At 42.3% G+C, this 12,639-nt stretch overlaps 1 long non-coding RNA gene across 1 annotated transcript; it reads left to right on the plus strand.

The window, feature by feature from the left end:
- The first annotated feature begins 2,260 nt into the window (after positions 1-2,260).
- Positions 2,261-12,360, plus strand: LOC115895886. Its single transcript, XR_004055962.1, has 3 exons — positions 2,261-2,303; positions 5,946-6,026; positions 11,014-12,360. It is a non-coding gene; the product is annotated as an uncharacterized LOC115895886 (long non-coding RNA).
- Positions 12,361-12,639: the final 279 nt, after the last annotated feature.

The raw sequence follows: 12,639 nt of genomic DNA on the forward strand, positions 1-12,639 counted from the left end.
TCCCATTTTCGGCCCTTCAGGTTTTTTTTTCTCCATAATGTTTATAATCAACTTTATGAAGTTCTATAGTTTCTGTTCTGCCCTCTCCTTGATACTTTAAAAATGCCCTCACATTTTGTTTAGGACTTTTTTTTATTTTTATTTTTTGGAGATGGATTCTCACTCTGTCACCAGGCTAGAGTGCAGTGGCATGATCCCGGCTCACTGCAATCTCTGCCTTCTGGGTTCAGGCTATTCTCCTGCCTCAGCCTCCCAAGTAGCTGGGATTACAGGTGCATGGCAATACACCCAGCTAATTTTTGCATTTTTAGTAGAGACTGGGTTTCACCATGTTGGCCAGGATGGTCTCGATCTCCTGACCTCGTGATCTGCCTGCCTCGGCCTCCCAGAGTGCTGAGATTACAGACATGAGCCACCGTGCCCGGCCTATTTAGTATTTCTTTCTTTCTTTTTTTTTTTATTGAGACGGAGTCTTGCTTTGTTGCCCAGGCTGGAGTGCAGTGGTGTGATCTCTGCTCACTGCAAGCTCTGCCTCTGGGTTCACGCCATTCTCTTGCCTCAGCCTCCCTAGTAGCTGGGACTACAAGTGCCCACAACCACGCCCAGCTAATTTTTTGTATTTTTAGTACAGACAGGGTTTCACCGTGTTAGCCAGGATGGTCTTGATCTCCTGACCTCGTGATCCGCCCGCCTCGGCCTCCCAAAGTGCTGGGATTACAGGCGTGAGCCACCGCGCCCGGCTTAATATTTCTTTACTATCAAATTAATTGTCTATTTACTGACCTAACAAACTTGGTCATGCCCCTTGGTCTCTTCCCATCTTTAGTGGTACTATGTTAAAAATGAGAAAGTTGCGGGGCGCGGTGGCTCACGCCTGTAATCCCAGCACTTTGGGAGGTCGAGGCGGGCGGATCACAAGGTCAGGAGATCGAGACCACGGTGAAACCCCGTCTCTACTAAAACTACAAAAAATTAGCCGGGCGCAGTGGCGGGCACCTGTAGTCCCAGCTACTAGGGAGGCTGAGGCGGGAGAATGGCGTGAACCCAGGAGGCGGAGCTTGCCGTGAGCCGAGATCGCGCCACTGCACTCCAGCCTGGTGGACAGAGTGAGACTCCGTCTCACAAAAAAAAAAAAAAAAAAAAAAAAGAGAGAAAGTTGTATTCAGGTTTGTTTTTTTCACAGAGGAATCTTGCTAGGTTTCTTTGTTAGCATTAGCAGGATTTAATATTAACAGTAAGTATGTCCGTGATGCTTTAAATACAGAATACTATTTTTGAGCAGAACAGAGGTGAAATTCTAGACAGTGGAACTTAACTCATTCCCAGAGAAATGTAAATGTGATCTTCTCAAAGAATTTTTTTTTCTCATGGGATTTACCTATTTGTGTTCTGTTATCCCTTCAATCTTGTAGCTGAGGGTGCTTATCTTACTGAGTCAGTCTTACTGTGTGTTTTTCCAGGTTTTATAGTTTGTTCTTGTTTCTAAACAAACAACAATTGTTTGCCATTATTCACTAGAGGTCTAGGGCATAGATTTTCTTGATCTGTTTTTTTTTTTTTTTCTTTTTTTTGAAACGGAGTCTTAATCTCTCACCCAGGCTGGAGTGCAGTGGCGTGATCTTGGCTCACTGCAAGCTCCACCTCCCGGGTTCACCGCATTCTCCTGCCTCAGCCTCCTGAGTAGCTGGGAAGCTGGGACTACAGGCACCCACCAACACGCCTGGCTAATTTTTTTTTTCTGTATTTTTAGTAGAGACGGGGTTTCACCGTGTTAACCAGGGTGGTCTCGATCTCCTGACCTCGTGACCCGCCTGTCTCGGCCTCCCAAAGTGCTGGGATAACAGGCGTGAGCCACCACACCCAGCTGATCTGTTTTTGTTTTAATGTTTGAGTTCAATGTGTAAGGGAAATTGTTGCACACATTTTATTGCAGACATTCTCTGAAAGAATTTTTAGCCACAAGGAAATAGCTCTAATTCTGTGAGGCATAATTTCTTCTTATATAGTACTGGGTAAAGGATTTAATTTTGTAGATAGAGATTTATGACTTCCGGAAAAAAAGCTGCAAAAATGGAAGTTTCCAAAGAGTTTAAGATTTGCTGTAATAAATGCTATCATATATTGAAAATCAGAGATTGGGATGCAAATATAGGTATCTGTGGTTGATAAAATTTTCCTAAGATGTCTTGAGTTTCAGTGGGAAGTAAGTTATTTATAGTTGTTTTCAAGGATAAACTCCTAATGTGTTTTTTTTTTTTTTCCAGCTTCCAATAAAAACAGGACAGCAGAACACACATACCAAAGTAAGTACTGAGCACAGCAAGGAATGTCGAATCAGTACTTCCAAATACAAATTTTCTTTGGTTATAAGTGGCCACACTGCTATCTTTTTTTTTTTTTTTTTTTTTTTTTTGAGACGGAGTCTTGCTCTGCCGCCCAGGCTGGAGTGCAGTGGCCGGCTCTCAGCTCACTGCAAGCTCCGCCTCCCGGGTTCACGCCATTCTCCTGTCTCAGCCTCCCGAGTAGCTGGGACTACAGGCGCCCGCCTCGTCGCCCGGCTACACACTGCTATCTTAAGTAATATTAACAATATGGTGAGTATTTGGGTTACTGTGTTTTGGAGAATTTGCTTTCTTTTGTTGTCCGGAGCCATGAGGCCCGGAATTAGCTGACCTCTGTTGCTTGATTTCCGCAAAGCGGAGACAAGATGGCACATTTCCGGGTTCTTTATTATAAATTGTTCCCGCGCGCGCCTAAAGCTTTTCCCGTGCGCGCCTAAACTGTTCCCGAGCGCAGACTTTTCCCGCGCGCGCCAACCTTTCCCGCGCGCGCGCAAACATTTTTGCGCCCAGGAAGATATGCAGCCTACGGCGCAGGCACAATCCCGCGCCCGGGAAAATTACAAACTCACGGCGCATGCGCAATTGTAATTTGAGTAAACCCAGCCTCCTGTCACCGCCTTGGCCCAACCTCTTCCTCTGCCAGCCTATATAAGGCATCGCACCACCATTATTAAACGAGACTTGATCAGGCTATTTGTCTTGTCTCCATTTCTCGTGTTTTCTTGTCTCCTCCATTCCCACTCCCCCTTCCAGGGTCCGTTCGACTGTCCTGCAGGTCGGGACATTTTGTTTTTCGTTAAAAAGTTTAGAACAGCATATTTTGAAGTATGGAAAGTGATTTTCTGTGGACTTTGGATGTAACAATCTTATTTTGTTTATGAGCACAGGTAACCTTTTTTACGTTTTTTTCGAATTTTTGATCAGCTGGATTTTAGATTGAGTGAGCACTAGTAACCATAACTTTCATTTTAATTTATTATGTCCCTTTAGAAACATTTCTTATTTGTGACCCTATCTCCTTTTCCAGTATTTTGACCACGGTAATCTATTATACCTATTATACGTATTTTTCTTTAGCATTTATGTGAATTTACATACGATTGTCCCAACCCTAAGTAAATAATAAATAAAATACGATCTCATCGCCCTAAAATGTGGATTGATTTTTATGAAGTTATTAATGTGTTTTTTCTTCCTCCTGTAACCTGTGACAGATTCTGTAGTAGAGAGCCTGTTGTTGAAACAGTTTTTCTCAAATGCCAATTTCATCAAATAATTCCACTGTTAAAAGCTATAATTTCTTTCTTCTTCCCATTTTCTAAAATCTGTTGACATTTCCTAGACTTAAGAGCACTCAACTGTTCTCCCTCTGTACCTTTGAACATCTAACATCTTTTGTCTCTCTCAAGTGATCCCTTCCTTTCTCTCAATTCCTATTTAACATCTCCATTCTAAGCTGTTCCAAACTAATATACTCAGTTCATGGCAACTGATCTGGATTTTTCTTAATTAACTCAGAACTCTCTGCCGGTCTTTAGCATGTATGTATGTATGTATGAATGATTGATAGACAGGGTCTCATTCTGTCACCCAGGCTGGAGTGCAGTGACACAATCTCAGCTCACTGCAACCTCTACCTCCTGAGTTCAAGTGATTCTCCTGCCTCAGGCTCCCCAGTAGCTGGGAGGGATTACAGGCATGTGCCGCCTGTATGGTTAATTGTGCCACCTATATGGCTAACTGTATGCGTGGCTAATTTTTTGTATTTTTAGTAGAGATGAGGTTTCACCATGCTGGCCAGGCTGGTCTCGAACTCCTAATCTTAGGTGATCTGCCTGTCTCGGCCTCCCAAAGTGCTGGGATTACAGGCGTGAGCAACCATGCCCAGCCTGCATTTATAATCCCCGTTTGTATTTCTTTGTATTGAGTTGGAAAAAACTTCTGATTGTAGATTGTAAAGATCATTCCCGTTCCCTTTTTTTTTGAGATGGTCGTTAGGTTTGTTAGATAATGTTCTAGTATGACATTGAAAAGATGTGAAGTTACCTTTTTGCCTTATTCCCATATTTTAGGCACTTTTCTCTTGTTTTATTTTTAATTGACATACAATAATTGTACATGTTGATGGGTACATATTGATGTTTCAATACATAAAATGCATAGTGATCCCACTAGGGTAATTAGCAGAGCAATCATGTCAACATTTATCATTTCTTTGTGTTGGGAATATTCAGTGTTCTCTTGTTATTTGAAACTGTATAATGTTAGCTATATAATGTTAATGTAGTCATTTTACAGTAGTACAGGACACTAAGACTTACTCTTCCTATCAAGCTGTATTTCTGTATCCTTTAACAAATCTCTTCCCACCCCTATTCTCCCCACCCTACCCATCTTCTAGTATCCTCTGTTCTACTGTTTACTCTCTTTAGCTTCCCCGTATGAGTGAGAACACGTGGTGGTGAACTTTTTTGTTCACATCATCCATGGTGTGTTTCCTTTTAAGAAAGTTGCTTAGACAATACCCTAAACTTACACAACTAATAAACTGGAGGTGTAGAAAATCATTTACCTTCTTTATGGAAAAATTAATATTTTCCCCCAAAGCAGGACCATTTATAAATATGTCAAGAGATTTATGGAAAGATATTTAATATTTTTTGTAGCTCCTTGGTTGCAGTGCGTGGGGCACAGGTTAGTATTTGCACATATGAATATGTGGCTGTGTTCCCAGTTAGATCAAAATATTTTACTATTTGGGACTCTCTTTTCAAAACAAAACAGTATTGTAATATTGGCTTTCATTTAGTGTTTATTAAATAAGTTTTCAAATCCATACTCTCGTTAATAAATTCATTTGTTGTATTCGTTTTGAGGATAGTGAGTACTTAAAATTCACTGTGGTGCTATAACATTTTGTTGCTATAAGAATTAAGACTTTGAGGCCGGGTGCAGTGGCTCAAGCCTGTAATCCCAGCACTTTGGGAGACAGAGGCAGGCAGACCACCTGAGGTCAGGAGTTCAAGACCAGACTGGCCAACCTGGCAAAACCCCATCTCTACTGAAAAAATACAAAAAGTAGCCATGTGTGGTGGCATGTGACTATAATCCCAGCTATTTGGGAGGCTGAGGCAGGAGACTTACTTGAACCTGGGAGGGGGAGGTTACAGTGAGCGAAATCACACCACTGCACTCCAGCCTGGTGACAGAGCAAGACTCTGCCTCAAAAAAAAAAAAAAAAAAAAAGAATTAAGACTGATTATTTTGTGGCATAAAAGTATACTTAAATCCGCAATTCAAGATGCTGGTACAGATCTACATGTGTGTCTAAATCCTACATATTTTTAAAGCATGAACCAAAACACTATCTTTTACTGTTACAAGGTTAATGGCAGACACTAGTAAATGTCATTTCTGTTTGCCGGAGAATTTAGTTTTTATGAGGTTTAGGATAAAATCAGAAATAATAGATTTAAGTATAGTATAATCTGGGAGATAAAATAGAAGACTATTTTTGATCTTTAATCTTTCACTTTCAGATGTGTGTTGGTTGGTAGCAGAGAGTGAAACTAACTTACATTCTGAATATCTTTCCTGTTACAGAATATTTGGAGAAGCTGCTGAAAAAAATTGTATGTCTCTCAGTTGATTATATTGGCTGCACTGGAATAATGTCTTGCTGGGGTAAGTAAATTGATCTTCAGTAGGCAGGCTTTGTGAATTCAATCTTGAGAATGATCTTATGTACCAAAGTACAGATGTGGACCAAAAGGACAGTCATATGGACTTTTTGTCTGAGACATATAAATATGAATTTTGTTAATACAGCTGACCTGGGAACAGACAGTTTTTCATGAGAAAGTTATTCTCTCATCTTTTGTAAATTAAATAGATACTAAGTTTACTTATAAAATGTTACGTGTCAGCCACATATCTGTCACTCAGGTTTTTAAGAATATATTTTGGCTGGGAGCGGTGGCTCACGCCTGTAATCCCAGCACTTTTGGAGGCCGAGGCGGGTGGATCATGAGGTCAGGAGATCGAGACCATCCTGGCCAACACGGTGAAACCCCGTCTCTACTAAAAAAAATACAAAAAAATTAGCCCAGTGTGGTGGCAGGTGCCTGTAGTCCCAGCTACTAGGGAGGCTAAGGCAGGAGAGTGGCGTGAACCTGGGAGGTGGAGCTTGCAGTGACCTGAGATCACACCACTGTACTCCAGCCTGGGCAACAGAGTGAGACTCTCTCAAAATAATAATAATAATAATTATATTTTTTTTATGAAGCGATCACTATTTGATTTAGCAGATCTCTCAGAGAGTTGTGGGAGAATATGATTCAGAAGACCGAGAGTAATCTTGTATTCCCTCCTGTATGAATATGATTTTACTATTCTGCTTTTCAAATTTATATAAATGAGAACTTAAACCTGTTCTATTAAGGATAGATATTACTTTGAGAACACTTGTTTTATGTAGACACACACATATGCAATAGGTATGTGGAGAAGGAGAGTACCAATTATTTCTCAGGTTTCCTGTAAGTTGTTACCACAGTGTATTTCAACCATGACTTAATCTGAACTTTTTCAAGAATATTTCTATTGTGTAAAGAAAAGTATTTCTATACATAAGTAGCCTTAATTCTTCCTGGAACATGGTAAGAGTTTTGTATTGAAATTAACCCATTTCTTATATTCTCTCTTCCTCTGGCTCAGAATTCAGAATTTTGTTTTTATTCAGAATTGCTTCCCTCTTTCACATATGTTTCAGTTCTCTGTAGTAAAGCTAGTTGGAAGAGACCTTAGTATGTGAGGACTGATAGTGTGGTTGAGACATGTTGGCGGAAGCACTGGGATAGGGAATTGAATAAAACATAATTATATTGACACAACTGTGTATCCCGAGGGAAGGCTGTAAGCTAGAAAATCTTAAGCATAATATATATATGGAAACACATTTAATATTTTTTGTAGCTCCTTGGTTGCAGTGCTTGGGGCACAGGTTAGTATTTGCACATATGAATATGTGGCTGTGTTCCCAGTTAGATCAAAATATTTTACTATTTGGGACTCTCTTTTCAAAACAAAACAGTATTGTAATATTGGCTTTCATTTAGTGTTTATTAAATAAGTTTTCAAATCCATACTCTCGTTAATAAATTCATTTGTTGTATTCGTTTTGAGGATAGTGAGTACTTAAAATTCACTGTGGTGCTATAGCATTTTGTTGCTATAAGAATTAAGACTTTGAGGCCGGGTGCAGTGGCTCAAGCCTGTAATCCCAGCACTTTGGGAGACAGAGGCAGGCAGATCACCTGAGGTCAGGAGTTCAAGACCAGCCTGGCCAACCAAATATATTAAAAAATATATATATGTGTGTGTGTGTGTGTGTGTGTGTGTGTGTGTGTGTGTGTGTGTGTATATATATATATATATGTCTAAGAGTCTCACTCTGTGGCCCAGGTTGTAGTGCAGTGGCACCATCTCGGCTCACTGCAACCTCCATCTCCCCAGTTTAAGCTATTCTAATGCCTCAGCCTCCCGAGTAGCTGGGATTACAGGCATGCACCACCATGCCCAGCTAATTTTCTTGTATTTTCAGTAGCCATGGGGTTTCACTAGTTTTGAATCCTATCCTCAAGTGATCAGCCCACCTCGGCCTGCCAAATTGCTGGGATTACAGATGTGAACCACCATGCCTGCCCTAAGCATAATATTTTAAATTTTCTTATTGACCCTTGACCATATTCCAAAAGTGTGGAGACAGTGTTTATAAGTTTTCTACTTGAAATTGAAGGGGAGCTAGCTGTTTTAGCATGGTATTTTCTGTTAACTTGTTATGTGCTATTGTTCATGTGTAGAATGGAGTGAAAGAGCGAAAGTGCTGTTACATAGGATGATGCATTTGGGAAGGTGGGCAAATTTTAAACGATTGTCTTAGCCTCCAGAGAAGCTGGGATTACAGGTGTGTGTCACCACACCCGGCTAATTTTTTATATTTTTAGTAGAGACGGGGTTTCTCCATGTTGGTCAGGCTGGTCTCAAACTCCTGACCTCAGGTGATCCACCCGCCTCGACCTCCCAAAGTACTGGGATTACAGGCATGAGCCACGGTGCCCGATCGACAGCAGTTTTACATCAAATATGCACTTACAGGTTCTCTGCTTCCGTCCTGTTATGAATGTCCCCTTTGGTCTGGCCCTGAACTGCATCTCTACATCCTCACTGGAACTTGACTCCACGCCTTCCTGTCCGCTGTCCCTTTTCTGTGTCTTGCTCTCTCTCTGCATCCTCACTCGGACTTGACCCGATGCCTTCCTCTCCACTGTCCCTTTTCCATCTCTCGCTCTCTGTCTGCGTCCTCACTCAAACTTGACTCCACGCCTTCCTCTCCGCTGTCCCTTTTCTGTGTCTTGCTCTCTCTCTGCATCCTCACTCGGACTTGACTCCATGCCTTCCTCTCCGCTGTCCCTTTTCTATGTCTTGCTCTCTCTCTGAGTCCTCACTCGGACTTGACTCCATGCCTTCCTCTCTGCTGTCCCTTTCCCATCTCTTGCTCTCTGTCTACATCCTCACTCGGACTTGACTCCACGCCTTCCTCTCCGCTGTTCCTTTTCTGTGTCTCCCTCTCTTTACGTCCTCACTCGGACTTGACTCCACGCCTTCCTCTCCTCTTGCCTTTTTCTGTGTCTTGCTCTCTCTCTACGTCCTCACTCGGACTTGACCCCACACCATCCTCTCTGCTGTCCCTTTTCCATCTCTCGCTCTCTCTCTGTTGCACACATAAGCCAGGGCTTAGATATGATGCTTGTGCTCAGGAACCAGTGGGGTAGCATGGGGAGGGAGAAAAGCCAGACAGCACATCTCTCCCTCTCACCCTCCCATCCAGAATTCCATGCTTAGCTGCCTGTCTCCTGCCGGTCTTGAGAAAGACCTCTGGAAGGCTGTGCTCCTTCTTTGGTGGTCAGAGAACAAGGCTTTCCCTCCCACAGCTGAAGAATCTGAGCAGAGGGGAATGGGTGGTGCAGAAGAGTTTTCTACCCTCGTGGCAGGGAGAGTGTGGTTTCCTGATGTCTTCCAGGGAGCAGGTGTTCATCCAGGCAGTCCTGAGGGGATCTTTAGCAGTGGAAACAAAGGGGCAGGTGGGAGAAGGAAAGGCGTGGACTTTGGAGTCAGATCAGCTCTGAACTCGGACTCCACCCTTTCTTAGGTGTTCACTGTTGATCACGTAATATCTCTGAGCCTCAGTATCTCCCTCTCTAGAATCTCAGCTCACCAGGTTGCTATGAGAATTGGATGAGATGGCTTCTGAAGTACCCTATAAACAAAATGCATTCATATTAGTCATTCTAACCGTGACAAAGTGGAGAAAAGTTTATGTGCCAGCATTTCCCTTAGAAGGAGAAAGCTGATTTGTTGGGGAAATCCTTTGATCTGTGCTTTGGAACAGAAGCTGAAAGTTCAGGAGGACGTGGACATGGCTGGAATGCCCAGCATGGCAGGGGAGGGCTTGTGCTTGATTCTGCAGAGGTTTCAGGGAGAGGAAAAATGAGGCAGAAAGGCTGTGAGGTGCCTGAAGCGACCACACCCCATGACCACCTCCCTATATTCAGTTTCTCTGAATTCACAAGGTGTTTGCATGTGAGTTTTTCGTAGTAACCAGGGGTTGGAGTGACATTTGGATTGAAGTGGGGCAGCACAGAAGTAGATGCACAAATGAGCTACCTGGAGGTGGGAGAGTCATAAGTGGGTAAGCAGCAGAATTCACAGACATTGTGAGGAGGTCTTTGGACTCTCATGGGGCAAGAAATTGGGGCTCAGATCAGGTTTAACTGGGTATTTGTGTACTAGGAAGTTACAATGGACATCTTGTAACCTCCTAGGCCATCATTGCCATTGTCATCATCATCATCTTCTTCCTCATCCCTATTTAGTAGGGAGAGAGAAACAGGTTCAAGTGCAGTGCTTTGCTCAGTCAAGGTCACATGGCACCAATGATGACAAGACTGGTTTTAGATTCCCCATTGCCTGTCTCCAGCCTATGGCTGTTCCCTGTGAGCCAGACCACCTGTCCATCATGAAGGACGAGCGGTCTCAGGTAACAGGTGAGGAAACAAATCTCTTAGGGGTTGCACAATCTGCCCAAGGCCAGACTTGGGCTTGATGCAGGGTGCTGAGGACAGGCAGGGGATACTTGTGGGAGCAGGCCACTGGCTGGGCCTGCAGGGCTGAGGGGAGCTGTTTTCCTTTTGGATAAACTGCTTCACTTATGGGGGATGATCACCCCTCTTAATCCTGTCTGCTAATTGTACTAAAGCTTCCCCCCTTTGCCAGGGGATTGAGGGCTGAGGTGACAGGACTGGGCACACGACCTGGGAGTGCTGCCTGCACCCTCTGCTTTGATGCCCTGGCTGCACCTGCTTCATTCTTGTGGATCCCAGTTTCATTTGGTCACACTGCAAAGCATAATCTCACATAAAAAGGCAAAATTTAACTTTAATCGAATAACTACTGAACATGAAATATTTGAAGAATCATTACCAACTCTGATTATTGATGACTAAGAAGGAAGGTCTAGGAAGACAGTGATCGGTTACATAATTGAATGCTCATGGAGGGTTTAAAAAGCTAATCCTGTGTGTGTACATCTTTTTTTTTTTTTTCATTTCAGAAAGCTTAACAGCTGTGTCAGATGTCCTCTTGGAAGCTGTAGAATCCCCGTTGGCTATGCAGACAAAGAGGCTGGCCCCAGGACAATTGTAGGACAGCAGGGCTGGGATCTTTCCATACCTTCTAGATCAGTATTTCTCTATCTCAGTTTTCTCTATCTCTATCTCTATCTATGTCAAATGGCACCAGCTCAATTCCTTATCTAAAGCAAGAGACATGAGGAAAGGTGAGGAAGAAGAGGTAACTAGGAGATTCCCCCAAATAGCTCTCTTTAGAAGGAGATGAATGACAGAGGGGAAAGGGATAGGGTGGCAGGGTCTTGCTGACATACCATTTTAGAGCTTGGGAGACCTGTTGTAGCACCAATGCATCGATGGGAGTGGCTCAGTGACTGCCAGATACCCACCTGCCACCATTGGCATCCTTGTCATTAAGACAGAAATTAGCTCAGTTCAACCTTGGTTCTGTGTGGGAAGCTGCTTACATGGTTTCCCTACTCTGGGTCCCAGGAAATCAATCTTTCATCAAGTACTGGTCATCCTGTCTAAAGATACCTAGAAAAGTCATTCGATTCATGACATTAAGAAGATGCCAGGAGGGTTTGTGGAGAATGACAGGCTACTCTCTGTGCTGAGCGTTTGCGTAGGCAGTGGTGAGCTGGGGTAGCTCACACCCCCTCATGACAGCCAACTGGAAGCATCTCTTCCCAACTGTGCATCAGTGACATCACTGTGGTTGCTTGAAATTGGCCATGGTGGAAATTTAAAAAATTTATGTATATTTTTCCAGCTTCATTGAGGTACAATTAACAATACGTGTGTGTGTGTATATATATACACACACACGTAGATAATATATACATATATAATTGACATCGATATATAATTGACATCTATATATCTAATTGACATATATACAAATAAAAATTGTATATATTTAAGGTGTATAATGTAATGATTTGATATATGTATACCTTGTAAAATGATTACCACAGTCAGGGTAGTTAACCCATCCATCACCATATATTGTAACCATTTTTCTTTGTAATAGAAATACAATACTTAAGATCTACTCTCTTAGTGAATTTCAAGTATACAATACATTATTATTGACTATAGGATAGTCACCCTGCTGTCAGGAAGGTGACTCCAGAACTTACTCATCTTATAATTGCAAGTTTGTACACTTTGACCAACATCTTCCCAGTTTCCCCAAGCCTCAGCCCTTGGTAACCACTGTTCTATTGTCTGTTTCCATGAGTTTGGCTTTTTGAAACTTTCCATATGTAAGTGAGATCATTCCCTATGTGTCTTTTTGTGTCTGGCTTATTTCACTTAGCATAACGACCTCAAGGTTCATTCATGTTTTTTCCCAATGGTAGGATATCCTTCTTTTTAAAGACTGAACAATATTCCATTGTGTATAGATATCACATTTTCTTTATCCATTCATCCATCAAAGGACACTTAGGTTGCTTTCATACTTTGGCTATTGTAAAACATGCTGCAATGAACATGGGAATGCAGATATCTCTTTGAGACAGTGATTTGATTTCCTTTGGATATATACCATGAAGTGAAATTGCTGGATCGTATGGTAGTTTTTAACTTTTTGAGGAACCTCCATA

The sequence above is a fragment of the Rhinopithecus roxellana genome, unplaced genomic scaffold (genome assembly GCF_007565055.1).
Source record: "Rhinopithecus roxellana isolate Shanxi Qingling unplaced genomic scaffold, ASM756505v1 contig3516, whole genome shotgun sequence".
Classification (NCBI taxonomy): Eukaryota; Metazoa; Chordata; class Mammalia; order Primates; family Cercopithecidae; genus Rhinopithecus; species Rhinopithecus roxellana.